Raw genomic sequence first — 16,381 nt, forward strand, 5'->3', positions numbered from 1 at the left:
AAAAACTGCTATGGTGACTGTTTGGTGGTCTGCGAAATCCGAGCAAAATGATTACGGCGGAAAAGTACTGCCGACAAATTGACGAAATTCACCAGAAGCTCCAACATATGTGGCCGAGATTGGTTAATATGAAGGAACCCATTCATCTCCATGAAAATCCTTGTCCGCATGTTGCTCAATTGACTTTGCAGAAGCTGAACGAATTTGGCTACGAGATCTTTCCTCATCTGCCACCGATTATCACTTTTTCAAGCATCTCGACAACTTCCTTCGTAAAAAATACTTCAAAAGCCTAGATTATGTCAAATTGGCCTTCATTGACTTTATCGCTTCCAGAACTCCGGATTTGTCTGCTAATGGGATGAATAAACTTGTTTCTCGTTGGCAAAAATGTATCGATTTTAATGGTTCTTATTTCGATTAATAAAGTGTGTTATGAAAGAAATTATGAAGGTAATGTCAAAAATGACATTTTTGCACTAACCTAACAGTACAGCTGGTCTGAGTTCACATGCTTTTGAAGTGTTTAATTCTTAAAAAGAGGTGATTTTCAGATCATCTAATGTGGTTTATGGCCGTAAAAGAGAATCAAAGAGAGAGTGGTTTGCTAGGTCCAATGTAGAGTTTGAGGCAAACCGACTGGCAAGCATGTTTGCCTTCTCGGTTGCCGTGCAAACAACCTTATGATTGTTTTATAATGAGGGGATTATTTATTGCCCATTATTTACTACACTGTTTTAGATTTTCCAGAAATCAGGAGTTCCTTATTTCTGTGCTTGAATGCGCTTTCTAGTGGTGTATTCTCTTTTAGCTGTCGTTATTGCTTTGTTACAATAACTTCTAGCTTCTATGCACTGTTTTCTATTTGTACTGGACTTTTGTCGAATAATTCTTTTCTTTTTTTTACAAGGTGGTCATCACTTATCAAGGCCCGGAAGCCACTCGGGGATAAGGGTTATTACGTGTACAGTACGTTAGTGTTGAACTTTTATAAAGTGCCTTAATTACGTGGGCAGTTCATCAGGAATTTGTTTATGTTGGACTTGAAGACATCCAGGTTGTAGTCAGGTGGGAAACAGGTAAACGGAACAGAGTTTCACAGGCGTGCACTTCTAAGAAAGAAGCTTCCTTCATGGAATCTAAGTTTTGGTTTTGGTTTTTGTACAGATAAAGAGTGGGGAAATTTTTAACAGTGGTTTCAGCTAGACGGGTGTTTTTTCTGTAAGATTGGCGAGGGAGGGCCAGGGATTGGAGCTCAGACGAGCACTTGCCATGACAGTAATGATAAAACAAAGAAGGCTCTCAACGTCTCTCCTGTGGGAGAGAGGTTGCAGGGAAGAGAAAAGGCAATCCCCCACTAAGCCACGAAGCCTATTTTGTACTCTGTCAAGACAGGATAGGCTGTTTTTAGCAGCTCCTGCCCAGATGTGACAGCAGTACTCCATCCTTGGACGTACTTTGCTTTTATATAGATAGAGAATTGCATCAGCTGTGAGATATATTCTGGAGCAGTAGAAGGATCCTACCATTTTTCCAGCGACCTTGGCAACAGACTTGATGTACGTGTTCCATTCCAGGTCAAGAGGCTTATCAAAACATGGGGCGTCCACTAGACGAGAGCCATCAATTTCAATTGATGCCAGATGGGGACCAGAGCGTATATATATATTGATGATGTAAGGATAGGAGCTTGGTTTTAGATGCATTAAAGGTAACCAGCCACATCTTCCCCCACTGTACAACGCGCTCAAGATCAGAGGAGAGAGAATCAGAGAGAACTTTGTCATTTACAGCCTTTGATGTGTTGCCGTAGATGGTCGTATCATCAGCATAGATGTCAACGAATGATTTATGTGTTTTGGGAGATCATTTATCTATATCAGGAAGAGTGTTGGGCCCATGATGGACCCCTGGGGGACTCCAGCATTAATACTGTGGGCCTCTGATTTTTGTCCATCAACAGCTACTCTTATGAGCCTATCAGAGAGAAATGATTTAATGATTGAGAACACATTTCCAGTTATACCATAGCTGGAAATCTTGTGAAGTAGGCCTTTATGCCATACTTTATCGAAGGCTTTTGATATGTCAAGAGCAATTACCCTAGAGAAGAAACCTTTGTCAAGAGATTCACTGATCCTATGAAATATAACCGTTAGCACATCTGCTGTAAATCTGGCAGAACGAAAACCATATTGCATGTCACTAAGTTTATTTCTGCTGAGGTGGTTGACTACTTCTCTATTTAATATGTATTCCAGCAACTTGCTCATTACACACAGAAGACTTATTGGTCTTTACTGAAAGGGAGACGACTTATCACCTGAATTCTGAAATACAGGGCATACTGATGAGGTGTTCCAGGGTGTTGGGAAGCACTTCTCATTAAGGCAACGCTTAAACAGTTGTGTAAGTATGGGGGCAAGTTCTGGCTGAAGCTTTTTCAGCACAATGATTGGAATGCCATGAGGCCCAGTTGCTTTACTTAAATCAAGGTTCTTGATTAGTTAGTGACCTCACGCACAGATATTTGTATATTGCATAGCGTGTTGTCTGTTATAGGGGGAAATACGGAGAGTTTATGGCCTTCGTCGCATAGGGTAGAATTAGCTGCAAAGTTCTTGGCAAATAGTTTGACTTTGTTTGATGCTGACGAGATGACCTCAGGTCCATTGATGATGGTTGAGATAGAACGCACGCTTCTGTTCAGGATCCTGTTTGCTATTTACCAGAACTAGTGGAAACCAAGCCGCTGCTCATCTACTAAGGATTTAATGGACTGGGCATATAGCTCTCTTGCATTTTTTATTACTCTTTTACAGTGGTTGCTGGCAGTCCTGAAAGCAGATTTAGTCTCAGTACATCTATTACGTTAGTAGCTATGGAAAAGTGATTTCTGTGCGCGATGGCAGCCTCATCTTCTGGGGTGAACCATGGCTGGCTGTTAGGTTTTTGTTGGAATTTTTAGATGGAAAGAATCGGTCTATGCCTACAATTAACCATTCGGTCAGGTCTGATACTATAGAGGACACATCCTTTTTAAACATGGAATGCAGGGGTAGATCAGATATAAATGTACGGAAGCTATCCCAGTCAGCCGTAGAGTTTCGATATACAGTGCGGTGGAGAGGTACGTCTGGGAACTTATTACATTTCGTTTTTATCTAAACTGATACAACCGAGTGGTCGAAAGATCCCAGAAGAGACAGAACGGAACATGAACATGGCTCAGAGGAAGTTGTGAGAAAAAAGGCTAGCGAACTGGCACAGGTGGGTTTGTGAACAAGCTGGGTCAACTCATAAGCAATGGCGATATCATGACAGAACCTCCTATCATCATCTATCTTGTTAGAGTGGGCCAACCATTCCACATTGTGGACATTGAAGTCACCACAAATGTGGATGTTAGCCGAAGGGTGAGCAGACAGGATGTGGTCAATTTTCTCAGATATGCTCTTAAAGAGAGTAACTCCTCTGTTGTGGGGGCGATAGAGGGCAAATATAAATACAGTGGTGTAAGCAAGTGCAACCCGGAAGCAAATATAAGGTAAATTAGGGTCTTCTATGGAGATATCCGTACCACACGGAAGGCCATCTTTAATGTAGGCACATATTCCATGCCCATGAGGATCTTGGGGCTTAGATTTAGATGTTAAGTTAGAGTATCCTTTAATTATGAACTCGTCTAGGGAAGTGGACGGCCTTATTTACATTTCGCTTAGAAATAATATGTCTGGTTTTGTCTCCTGTAATTGGGTTTCAACCTCTGGAAGGTTGGAACGGATATTCCTGATGTTGGAGAAGGAGACATGATAGTATGGGTCTACGTTGGAGGATGGGGTTCTAGGTTTATTCGTAATTTTTCTTTTTTTGGAGGTATTTCATGTTGAGGATTTGGGAATTGTGGAGCAGGTCGATAGACTTGGTTAGAGCAAGACATAGAGGGAAAGCAGGAGAGAAAAAGACAGGATTTTTGTAGCACATGATAAAGTAAAGCCGTAACAATTACCCACTAGTATGGCATCGAGAGCCCCCACCAGAAACTACTGTATGGTCCAGAATTCATTCACCAAATGGCAATACAGCAGCCCACGTACTTTGCACCTGCTGATAGGTCAGCCTCATTATTGGTTAATTCAAGATTCGGATCCCTGACTTTCACGCGGGTAACGTCAGCACAGATGAAGCGTTTACCTCCAGCACCCTTTCTATTAACATGGCCACAAGGATAGACATAGAAACAGATTTCCGATATCTCAGGCTAATGTTCACGAAGTACTGCCGTCTTGAAAAGGAGCGTTTTCTTCACCCTTTGTCAGAAAAATCATTCATTCGAAATGAGAACTGAGGGACAAATAAGGAGAAGCGAGAGTAACGAGAGCTGCCGATAACGCATCCACAATGCGTTGTCTACTCTCCATTGCCATATGCATGCTACTTTTGAGCAATGGCAGCTGCACAAGCAGACGTAAATCATTGGGGAGAGTGAGGTTTGCTATAGAACTTAATGTGGGAACATGTGCTTCAATTTCCGCTTTGAACCATTCAGTAGTCTCATTTGCACACAGTTCTGTAGGAAAAGAAAATATTTTTCCCCATGAGACATCCCTGATAGGTCCCTGATGGCTTCTTAGTCAGCCTTCTCATAGTACCGTGTCGTTTTGAGCAATGGTTCTTCAGCTTTAGGTCGAGAGTTTCTACTATTATCACAGCGTGATCAGCATTCCCGAGTGGGCTGCGGGCATTCGCTATACAATCATCGGAAACTGTGGTCAGAAATAGGTCTAGAAGCGAGGCGTGTTGTTATGCTATGTGTTATGGTACTAGTTTCGTCTGTGTAAGTAGAGAAGCCAAGCCAGTTATGTATTGGACGTTAAAGTCGAAAAATATATGTACTTACCCGCTAGTATCAATGGAGAGTGCCGTATCTATGCGGTCTGAGACTTTGTTGATCAGTGTATATTCCTGGGTTGAGAGAGACCTGTAGAGAAAATATAAGTATGTTGCAGATGAGGCCCTGGTCGTCTGATTCTTGTTTTTGTTCTATAGTCAAGAGTAAACACCAAGTCCGTGCATATGTCTGTCTGAGTTCCTACGACAAAGTGAGAGATAACCAGGCATGTGGATGGAGGAGTATAGGTAAGTTTCATCTACTGTAAAGATATCGGGGAAGTTTGTTAGAGGAAATGATTTTACGTCATTTAATTTTAGTAGTTTTAAGTCCGCAGATATTCGTGAATGCAACACTCAAGGAAAGAGGCGAAGTATTTTTGTTTGAGTTTAAGCCTGGTTTAATCGTAATTTTTATTGAACTGTAATTTTGTTTTATTTAAGTTTCAGTTTAAGGTGAAGGGTGCTGGACAAGCGGGTTGTGTAGGATACCAAACTTACAACACAAGTAGATCATAAGCTGACTCTTCATCTATAGGATTGAGAAGGCCCATCGAAGATGCAGAGTCCTTTGCCATGCACGACATGACACTACAACAATCCCGATATTATAAAACTGATAATGAAGCGCTACCAAAGAATTAATCGAAAACAGCAGCTAGAAACTGTCAAACCCTCAATCCCTCAGACAAAAAATCAACACAATCTAATTCCAGCACCCCCGCGCCTGGCTAATAGGCAAAGAAGGAGTATGAAAGCCGGGCGATAGACAGGGCTTATCTACTCCTTAAGCAGTTTAGGTTTGCAAACCGGTAATTTGTTCAAGTCACCAGCTCTAGGGAGGTCGTCGACTAAGACTGAAGAGGCCTTCCTCCCGTTTATTTAGTGCCAAGACGTACGACGTCAGTAGCACAGGTTTAGCTTCAGAGTTTTCCTTCTCGTAGACGGATGGTCTTAGAAGATCTACAGCACCTAGAAGGTTATCCTCACGCCTGGGTCCTAAACATGGTATTTCTGTGACTCCGGAAATAGTAACAATATCTTGTAACAAACAGTGATGTATAGTGATATGGAATGATAATGTGGATCTAAAAACAAAATAATCTATTCGTTCTGGAATTGACAGAAAGGACTTGTAGCATAGTTGATAAAGTATTTATTAAAAATTCAGTTGTGATGTACATTCTTTTGTAGACTGAATGGTCCCATCATCAGTCTATGCGAGACTCAAAATACAATAACGAATTATTTATGATTTCTACCTAGTCATGCGTGACGGTAATAGAACATGCTATTCTGTGGATTAAGTAATGGGTTCCGTTCGAAATTCCGCGCAGATTCCTGAGTTCGAATGATACACTTGAAAGAAAGTCGATGGTTACGAAAGAATTTGAAAATAAAATCAAAGCTGAGTACAGTAGTTCGAAGAATACGAATAATAAAAAGAATCAATCATGTCTTCAAAATATAGAAACGGCAAGAAAAAATCTATTACAAGACTCTTAAAAAGTGATCGAGAGATATCGCATAAAGTAACTATAGTTGGGAATCTGAAATCAACACTTGATAATAAGGATACATGTACAGACAAAACGTGGTGGTCACATTTGCAATACATTTTCGAAGAATTAAAGATAATACCAGAAACTATTGTTCCATATTTTCAAACCAGAAAAAGTATTTTCCTGTCGCATGGAAACAACGTTAATTTCAGTGTACCAAAACTCCAAGTCATATTTTGTTTCAGAATTTTTTTTTAAATTTACGATAAATATGAATCCACTTTTCAATCATTTTAGTAATATTAAATTTCAAAACAAAAAAATAAGATGATTTACAATCATAGTGAATTAGCAATATGAAAATTTCAAACTATATGAACTTACACTAAACATGTTCAAATGTCTAATATGTATTGTATGTATGTATAATCACTTAATCATTTATTTTATAGCTTTTATTAATAAGTTAACGGATATTTTTCCGATAACTAGAGCTATGACAACAGCATATTCTTTTCATTGTTTTGACTCTCGAGTATATATCCGACACAGTTAACCGACCGAGTACCACATCACTCTATATAAAAGCATATAAGATACCAAGGGATACACACTCGAATCAAAACAATGAAAAGAATATGCGGTTGTTATAGCTCTACTGATGACAAGAAGAGTTTTATATTAGAAGTGTACAGGTTTGGTTTTCAAAATATCAATATTGAAATTGTCTCTAATATTCAAATATATTTCTAATGTCATAGACACCGGACGGACCAATAGAGCCGTCCGTGTTTCCGAGAACAGTGATCTGAAATGGAAATAAATAAATCAAATAAATTTAACACGGATCGATATCACATTTCATTCTTTCTCGTAAACACTTCCTTTCATTGAAAATAAATATTCTGATTTCATTTCAGACACTTAATTGCATCCATCCATTTGATTTGATTTTGTATCGCGTGTTATATTCCAAATAAAGATTAAGAGGAGTTGATAAGAGAGTGAACACTTGCTGACCAGACACAAGAGGCGTGGAAACAAGAAAACTCACTCATAAATTTCAAATTGTGTGCAGCACAAAAGGATAAGTACACTCATTTGTCTTTAATATATATTTTTTAATTCTTATCCCATGAAAACAAGCAATAATGTCACTTGGGCATAAAGGGATACTATTTGAAATCATATCTATAGGGGAATTATCTAGGAAGTTGAGCAACGAGATGAACGCTTGAATTTTTACATGACAAATCAATGCGAGAAGCAGGAAGTCAAAAAGCTATTTCAGTAGAAGATTTTTTCTAACGATCTCCACAAAGAAGGGGATAATTTTGTTGCTTAGTCGAGAAGACGCAAGTACCACTCCATTAAAATACTTGTAAAACATGTACAGAGATGTAACATTGCTGACGAAAAGACGACCATCTAGCAGCGTTATCAAGCATCGAATTCCAATCACCACTGAATGAATATCTTATATTTGCTACTCGCCTGGGTACTATAATAGAGAAAGTAGAAGTGAGATATCTTATTGGTCACGTGACGTCATCGACAGCCTTGGATTTTTGTTCGTGAGAGACCGCGGCAGTTCGCCGAGGGGAGATGCGTTTAAATGTAGAAGCATAGATTACCTAAATTAATATGTACTAAGGTGTCTCTCTCCTTCGGCCTTCCGCAACGCATGATTAAAAACAATAAAACATAAAGATTGAAATATCTTTTTTTTTTCAAATTGTCTCGCAGTTATTCGACTGATTAGAATTAACAACCAATTGTTTTGTCCAGAGAGAAAAAACAATCATTTATTTTATTCGTCAGTTCCAAGAAGTTTCTAGCAAAATAGACATTGTTTTCGCATGACTGTTTTCCAGCACACTACGACGTTTATTTATTTTTCAAAAGCATTCCTTTTTGAAATATACATATACCCTTGTTTGTATGTTTGCTTTTTATTAAAACGTCACACCACTTCAACATCCCAATATTTGTTGATAAAAATGTTATCGTTATAAAAAGCCTATTCAAAAAAGAACGGTAAACTCTTTTGCTCTCTTTATGGAATAAAATAAAAGTGATCAACTGAAGCGCTAAATACAATATTCAGACTTTCTATCGTTGAGTACTCTTTGACTGTTTACTGTATATGCCGGCTAATACAGCATTACTTGATAATAACTTAAAGATAGAATACTAGCCTACCTAGCCAAGGTTAACTTTGTGACTAATTTCGATTTTTCGTACATTGCTAACAACCATTTTTGCACGTACATATGACTGCATAACAATGAAATTTGCAATCATTCTGATCCATTCTGGTGGAATAAAAGAAGAGAAGGTGGTACTTTTAGAATGCCCCTGGTATAATACCAAAAAAGTTAAAATAGCGTGACGTATAAACAAATATATACAAATTACTGAAAAAGAGAAGGTCGTATTTAGATTAGATATCTGTAGATATGTAGATACCGGGCTTGACCTTTACTCCTGATCTTAAATGGAATACGTACATCAAATCTGTTGCCAAGGCTGCTGGAAAAATGGTCGGATCCTTCTATCGATCCTGTAGATATCTCACTGCTGGTGCAATTCTCTATCTATATAAGAGCCAGGTACGTCCAAGGATGGAATACTGTTGCGACATCTGGGCAGGAGCTGCTAGAAAGGACTTGTCCTGTCTTGATAGGGTTCAAAATAGACTTCGTGGCCTCGTGGGAGATGTCGTTTTCTCTTCGCTGCAACCTCTATCTCACAGAAGAGATGTTGCGAGTTTGTCTCTGCTTTATCATTATTTTCATGGAAAGTATTCGACTGAGCTTCAATGTATCGCCCCCCTCGCCAAACTTTCACAAGAAACACTCGTCTAGCTGAAAACACTTTCAATAATTCCCCCCACTCTTTATCTGTACCTAAACCTAAACGTATATTCTATGATCAAAGCTTCTTTCTTAGAACTGCACGCCTGTCGAATTGTCTTCCGTTTCCCTGCTTTCCAGCTGTCTATAATATGGTTGTCTTCAAGTCCAACGTGAACAAGTTTCTGATGAGCCGTTACACTTAATTAACAAATTTACCGAACTTACATTACTATCGATTACTTTATTGTCCTTTTGACTACTGTACACTCTTTAACCCTTATCCTTGAGTGGCCTTTCGGCCTTGATAAGTGGTGACGCTTATGTAAAAAAAAATATCTATTTATTTTTCTAAATTGTTCACATGAAAATCAATACCCATTGCACAACTGTTTAATATAAACTAAATGGGAAATATGTTTGATAATTTCGAGAAAAAATTCTCTTTTTCAAAGCTAGAACCAACCGAACGTATGCAGTAAACATGGAAGAAGAAATAGGAAATAAAGGCGGCTGCCAAGCTGCTTGGTTATAAACGAGTTATGTTAAGTAGCAATTCTAGATTTACTGATTTATAGGTAAATGATTTTGAAATATACGACAGTGTATGATCTACATATGACCTTCATTCGTATGCTTGTTTTGTTCATACGTCACATCGCTGCAACATCCCGATATTTTACATTGCTAACAGCCTTCTTATACACTTACACATAATATAAACATACATACATACATGATGGTTGAAACGTCTTGTCAGACGAGTGCCACTCCCTCAGACACTTAGTCCATGAGCCCAAAAATGACTTCCATCGCCACAGGACCATTTTTATAGACAAATGCCTGAGGGAGTATCTATACACAGATGATGTTACAGAATCTTAGCTTTGTACGACAGTTAAGTCTTTCTCTCTCTCTCTCTCTCTCTCTCTCTCTCTCTCTCTCTCTCTCTCTCTCTCTCTCTCTCTCTCTATCTATCTATCTATCTATCTATCTCTCGGTTCAAAATGTTGAGATCCAGCAACAAGCAAGAGCAAGATAGCCAGCAACAAGTTAAACTGCAGACTAGCTTTATGCGGGTACTGGTCTCCCGCTTTATGGCTTTTTAAATCAGAGATTTGCTTCTCCTAGAAAGGTTGTCTTCACCAGGGCTTTCGGGAGCCCTCTCTACCCCCAACATACATACATACATACATACATACATACATGCATACATGCATACATACATACATAAATACATACATACAGTGGGTAGCAAAAGTATTTCGTACATTGTTTTTTTTTCGTATTTCTCAAAGATTATCAAGTTTATTTGAATGAAATTTACACTCTATCTCTGAAGAGATATTATCTACAAATAAAAAGGAAATTAACATACCTTTAGTTGACAAATATTTATTAACGAAAAATCAAATTACCCATATGCAAAAGTAATTAACAAATTTACAAATATTTCGTAGTATATCCCTTACAGCCTCCAAATGCTTTTCATAACTGCCTACTAGTTTCTTACAAGCATTTGCTGGTAGTTTCAGCCATTCTTCTTCGCAAACTTTCTTCAATTCCTTGATATTCTTGGGATCTCTTGCATGCACCCTTAACTTCAAAGTTTTCCACAGATTTTCGATGGGATTTAGGTCGGGTGACTGGCTAGTCTACTGTAGAACATTAATTTCATATTTGTTTTAGCTTTATGCTTGGGATCATTGGCTTGCTGGAAGATAAAAATAATGTCCAATCCCAAATCTTGAATAGATGCATTGACAAAATCTTTGTGTATTTTACGGCATTCATTTTCCTTTCTATGTTTACAATTTCTCTAGCTGCATTTGCAGAAAAGCAACCGCAAATAATCACAGATCCACTTCCAAATATTACTGTGGGGATGGTAATAGATTATTAAATTCTGTGGTCTTTTTCTTCCCTACGCGGGTGTGCATGTTTCTTCCGGAAAGCTCAGTTTTAGTTTTATCTGACGAAATAAGTGTGTTCTAGAAGCCATCCGATTCACTTTGATATTTATAAACAAATTTCAAACTGTCTAGGACTCAACAATTCAGTCATTCTCAGTGAATACGGGCCTGTACGATTCAATGATGTCTTGATTGTGTCTTTGCTTACTTAAATACCGGCTTTCTGCAAATCCATCTGAATTTCTGAACGAGTCAGAGATGGCTCTTTCTTCATGTAACTAGCAACGTAACGAGCAATATCAGCATTTAATTTACGTGGCCGACCACTTCGTAATTGATTTTTAGTATTACCGCTGATTGTTTTTCAATTTATCACGACAGCCCCCACTTAACTTGAGATTTTTTGAAAACTACGAAAAAAACCAATGTACCAAATACTTTTCTACCCACTGTATATATGTTGGTTAGTATTGCTGGATGGCATCGTCCTTTCGAGTTAAAACTCCTACTTGTGAGACACCAGCTTGGGGTTATTAGCTGGTTGGATGACCGTGTCCCTTGTTGAGACGAAGTAAGTTCATTTCACAGTCGGATTTCGGCGCGGTTTGCTTGATCTGTGTTGGTTAATTGAAATTCTTGTGTGCAGGGCGTTTGCTCAGTTGGTAGAGTGCTTGCCTTGCATGCAAGAGGCTCGGGTTTCGAATCCTGAGTTCGGATGTGCCTAACTGATGAGCCCAAATGAGAGCGAAACTCGAGTCTTGGACTTCCGGTTCTTTGACTGTCATGGCTCTTGTGAGCTGCGACGTTGTTTGGCTGTGGAATTTATTATATACAATCTCTCACGTTCTGAAAATCATATATATATATATATATATATATATATATATATATATATATATATAACAAGCGGGGATTAAGTAAACCTTGATATTACGGCATTCAAGATTCCATTCGAGTGTAAATATTACACCTTTTTGTTCAATTAACCTGTTATACTTACTCTGTGTGTTGACCATCATTTAATTTTAATTAATTAATACTGAGTATATTCCTCTTAGTATATTTCAGTTTGGGCGACGAGGAATTCCAGAACAAACAAAAATTTTCTGTATAAGACATGTTAATTAATTCAGATCACAATAGATAGAAACCGTCAAAAATGATGAGGAGATACCAATGGATGTATTGTTTAACTTATTTCAAATGGAGACACCCATGAAAATTGGAATGTCGATAGAAACAACAACGAAGCATAAATTTATTGATTCTTCTTAATGTGAAAGTACACGGATTGGGGAGAGAAACAATAGTGGGGAAAGGAAGAGGACTGCGCGCTTAAGTTTTAATCCTTAAATAAATACATATTGAAAGCGAAATTCGGTGACGAATCATCCTCGGAGGAATGTCATAGAGTGGAAGATCCTGACACCACCTGAAAATAAATTACTCTATCTATAAAAGACGTCAACAAGCGGTAACCGACAGAGAGTAAGTACGGGGTGCTTTCAATAAGTTTCCAGACTTTTGTACAAACATTTAAAATTGTCATAGACTCTTGAAAATGCAATATATGTTAAACATTCAGTAATGCTAAACATCTTATGAGATGACTGATCAATTTTCATGATTTCAGATTAAAATAAACAGCTACAGCAGGAATTGGAATACACCGTACTAAAGTCTGATTGTCACAGCTGAGAATTTCAAAAATGCAATCTGGACGTGAGGACACGTCAAGAGAACGATATGCATTAAAATTCTGTTTGCAACTTGGGAAAAATAAAAAAAAAACGTATGAAATATTTCAGACTGCTTTTGGACCACTTTGCATAAATCATTCATCAAGTGTTGAGTGGCATAAGAGATTCAAGGAAGGTCTTGATCTATGAGGTATGATGATAGGTGTTGGAAGAGTAAGGGAGTCAGAACACCAGAGTTGATTGGCCAAATAAAGAATTCCATGTATAAAGACCGCCGTGTGCTTATAGAGACAATAGGTGCACAGTTTAATGTCAGTTTGGGAACTTTACATACAATTACTCGCGAGGAGCTGAAGATGTGGAAGATTTGCACGAATGCACCAGTCGACAATTCTATCCTTGTCGGTCCTAGATATGACCTTAAACTATATCCAGTGGTGAGGCCCCAGCTTGTGGGCTTTGGGGAGTGTGGAGCCACCCTTTAATTACCATTGCTCCCAGGTCCACTCTGACCCGGAGTGGTAGTACCTGTTAGGGTCCCAACTATGGGTTAAATAGAAACCGACGTGAAAACAACAAATATATTCTATTAAAAAAAATTTTCTTCAAAATCTTTGAATTCGGCATTAAATAACCCGAAAAGGGTTGATATGCCGTAAAACACCAACCAACCAACCAACCAATCTATCCTTGTCACAGACTGTTTGACCAAGATAGACATCAAGACCTTGCTCCCTGTGATTTTGGGTTATTTCCTAAGCTCAAGGAAAATATTTTAGGTTGTCGTAATGAGACAATTGCGGGGATGAAAGAGGCTGTGACGCAGGTTATTGAATGTTTACACATCAGGACTTTTATGCCCCCAGAAAGTTTTACACCGGTACAACAATGCATTGCAGCTGAAGGAGATTACTTCGAAGGGGACTAGAGTATCATGTGTATAAATAAAAGTACTCATACAAAAGTCTGGAAACTTTGTGAAGGTACCTCGTAAATCTTGATATACGGCATTACAAAATATCATTCGAGTTTAAATATCTGATTTGTTAATTGCACCTTTTTATAACAATAAACCTGTTATACTTATTCTGTGTGTTAATACTGTATATATAAATCCCCAGAGATATATCAATATCAATATATATATATATATATATATATATATATATATTTATATATATATATATATATTTATATATATATATATATATATATCATAAAACATATGAACGCACGTGCAATTTCCTTCATTCATCAGCCGCCACGCAGGTTAATAACACATTTTCGATAGCTCAAGGCAGTGATGTCATTGCATGCGCTACCAAGAAGCTTTCACAACCGAGCAGGATAAAAACAGATCAACAAAAATAAATTTATGACGTGCATTCATGCTGAAATTTTTATGCCTTCAATACACACACATAAACACACACACACACACGCACGTACGCACACACACTAACACACACACACACACACACACACATATATATATATATATATATATATATATATATAAATATTAAGGGCGAGGGAGAGAGAGATATTAAATTGATAATAAATTAATAAAATGTAGGAAATAATTCAATATTTCTGTATTGATATTAATATGAGTGTTCGAAACACAATTGGGCTATTCTTTTCAGTTAGATAACAATTTCGATGAATTCGGTTGCGAAAAACATTGTTATGAATTAACCAATACGTATTTTTATCGGGAAAAAGAAAATTAAATTTTTATTTTGGCTTCGAACCATTTCAATGAAAATACACATAAAAAAGGTAAAATTGATAGCCAATATATGAACTAAAATTAACTTATGTTTTCCTTTTATTTACTTTTCCTAAACCAGGCAAACATTTTCTTTAATATGTATCTGGTTCATGGCGAACATCTTTACCACACACACACAACACACGCACGCTCGAACACACACACACACACACACACACATGCACACACACACAGACAGACATACAAGCACAAACCCAAAAACACACACACACGAATATATATATATGTACAAACACACACACACACACACATATATATATATATATATTATATATATATATCTATATATATATATATATATATATATATACTAGCAAAAGTACCCGTCGTTGACTGGGTTCAAAAACAGCCTACAGAAAATGAACTCTGATTTATGAAAGTATGATAGGTTATGAAAAGGAAGAGTTGTACAAAGATAGTTTGAATTTGGGGGTATCAAAACCAAAGCAAAATATGATGAAAATAAAAATAAAATAGGTAAACCCCATAATTTATTATACCTTACATGTGCACACCGAAACACTTATCACAATATTCTGTGGATCTATATTAAAAACATTGTTAAACTTTGTGACATATTTCCATTATATGGAAGTCAGGCCCGAACGAACACCCCATAATTTTATTATACCATATTTCTTCAAACTGAAACAAAGTATACATACACAGATAGATATGAAAAGTATTTATTAAAGTGTGTGCCTATTTCCGTTCTATGTAGGCCATGCGCGAACGCAGACCCCACAATTTTATTATACCATCCCTATTTAAGTTAAAACATACTTATCAAAGTATTATTATGTACATTTATATCAAAAACACTTGTAAACGCTTTTTTTATTTCCATACTTTTGGACCAGATGCGTACGCAGATCCCACAATTTTTATGAAGCATCATTATGTTAGATCAAACATACCCATTCCTGTGTCTCGATACATCTTCTATCATTATATGTAATCAGTTTTTTAAAATAGTCAACCATATGGAGCCTATTCGTGACCAGACACACACACAGCTTTATATTATATTATATATATATATATATATATATATATATATATATATATATGACTAATTTATTAAATCACATAAATTATTATACGAAAATATAATTTTATGCATAAATATTTAGTATTTACTTCACCAGCGCTGACTTCAATATATATATATATATATATATATATATATATATATATATATATATATATATATATATATGATTATTGAAAGTGAATAAAATTCGACGGCATGAAATTAAGATGGAGGTGGCGAAACCTAGAGACTCGACGTTTCGCCATTGACCATCCTTCTTGGATAGCCCGCATAAGATTGGCGAAACTTCGAGCCTCTAGGTCTTTCTGCCTCCAGCTTAATTCATATATATATATATATATATATATATATATATATATATATATATATATATATCTATATATATATATACATATATATATATATGTATGTATATATATATGTATATATATATATATATATATATATATATATATATATATATATACAATATGTAAGAAGTAATTTTCTTTGGTCCTGTGTTCATTAAAAGTGTTAGTTTCCTACAAAATTTTCATTTATCAACTATTAGGTTGTTTTTGATACACAAGAATTATAGAATACTAGAATATGCACCCAGTGTTACCAGGTAATAACTCTAACGTTAAATTTCTTTTAAAAAATGAAGTAAAGAAAACGGAAATCAATTGAGAC

At 36.7% G+C, this 16,381-nt stretch overlaps 1 long non-coding RNA gene across 1 annotated transcript in view; it reads left to right on the forward strand.

Annotated features, from left to right (window-relative positions):
• Window positions 1–16,381, forward strand: part of LOC145270396 (uncharacterized) — a 166,488-nt gene that overhangs the window by 115,000 nt on the left and 35,107 nt on the right. The gene's annotated exons all lie outside the window — the stretch shown is intronic.

The sequence above is a fragment of the Euprymna scolopes genome, chromosome 4 (genome assembly GCF_053919585.1).
Source record: "Euprymna scolopes isolate OS-2025 chromosome 4, ASM5391958v1, whole genome shotgun sequence".
In the NCBI taxonomy this organism is placed as follows: Eukaryota; Metazoa; Mollusca; class Cephalopoda; order Sepiida; family Sepiolidae; genus Euprymna; species Euprymna scolopes.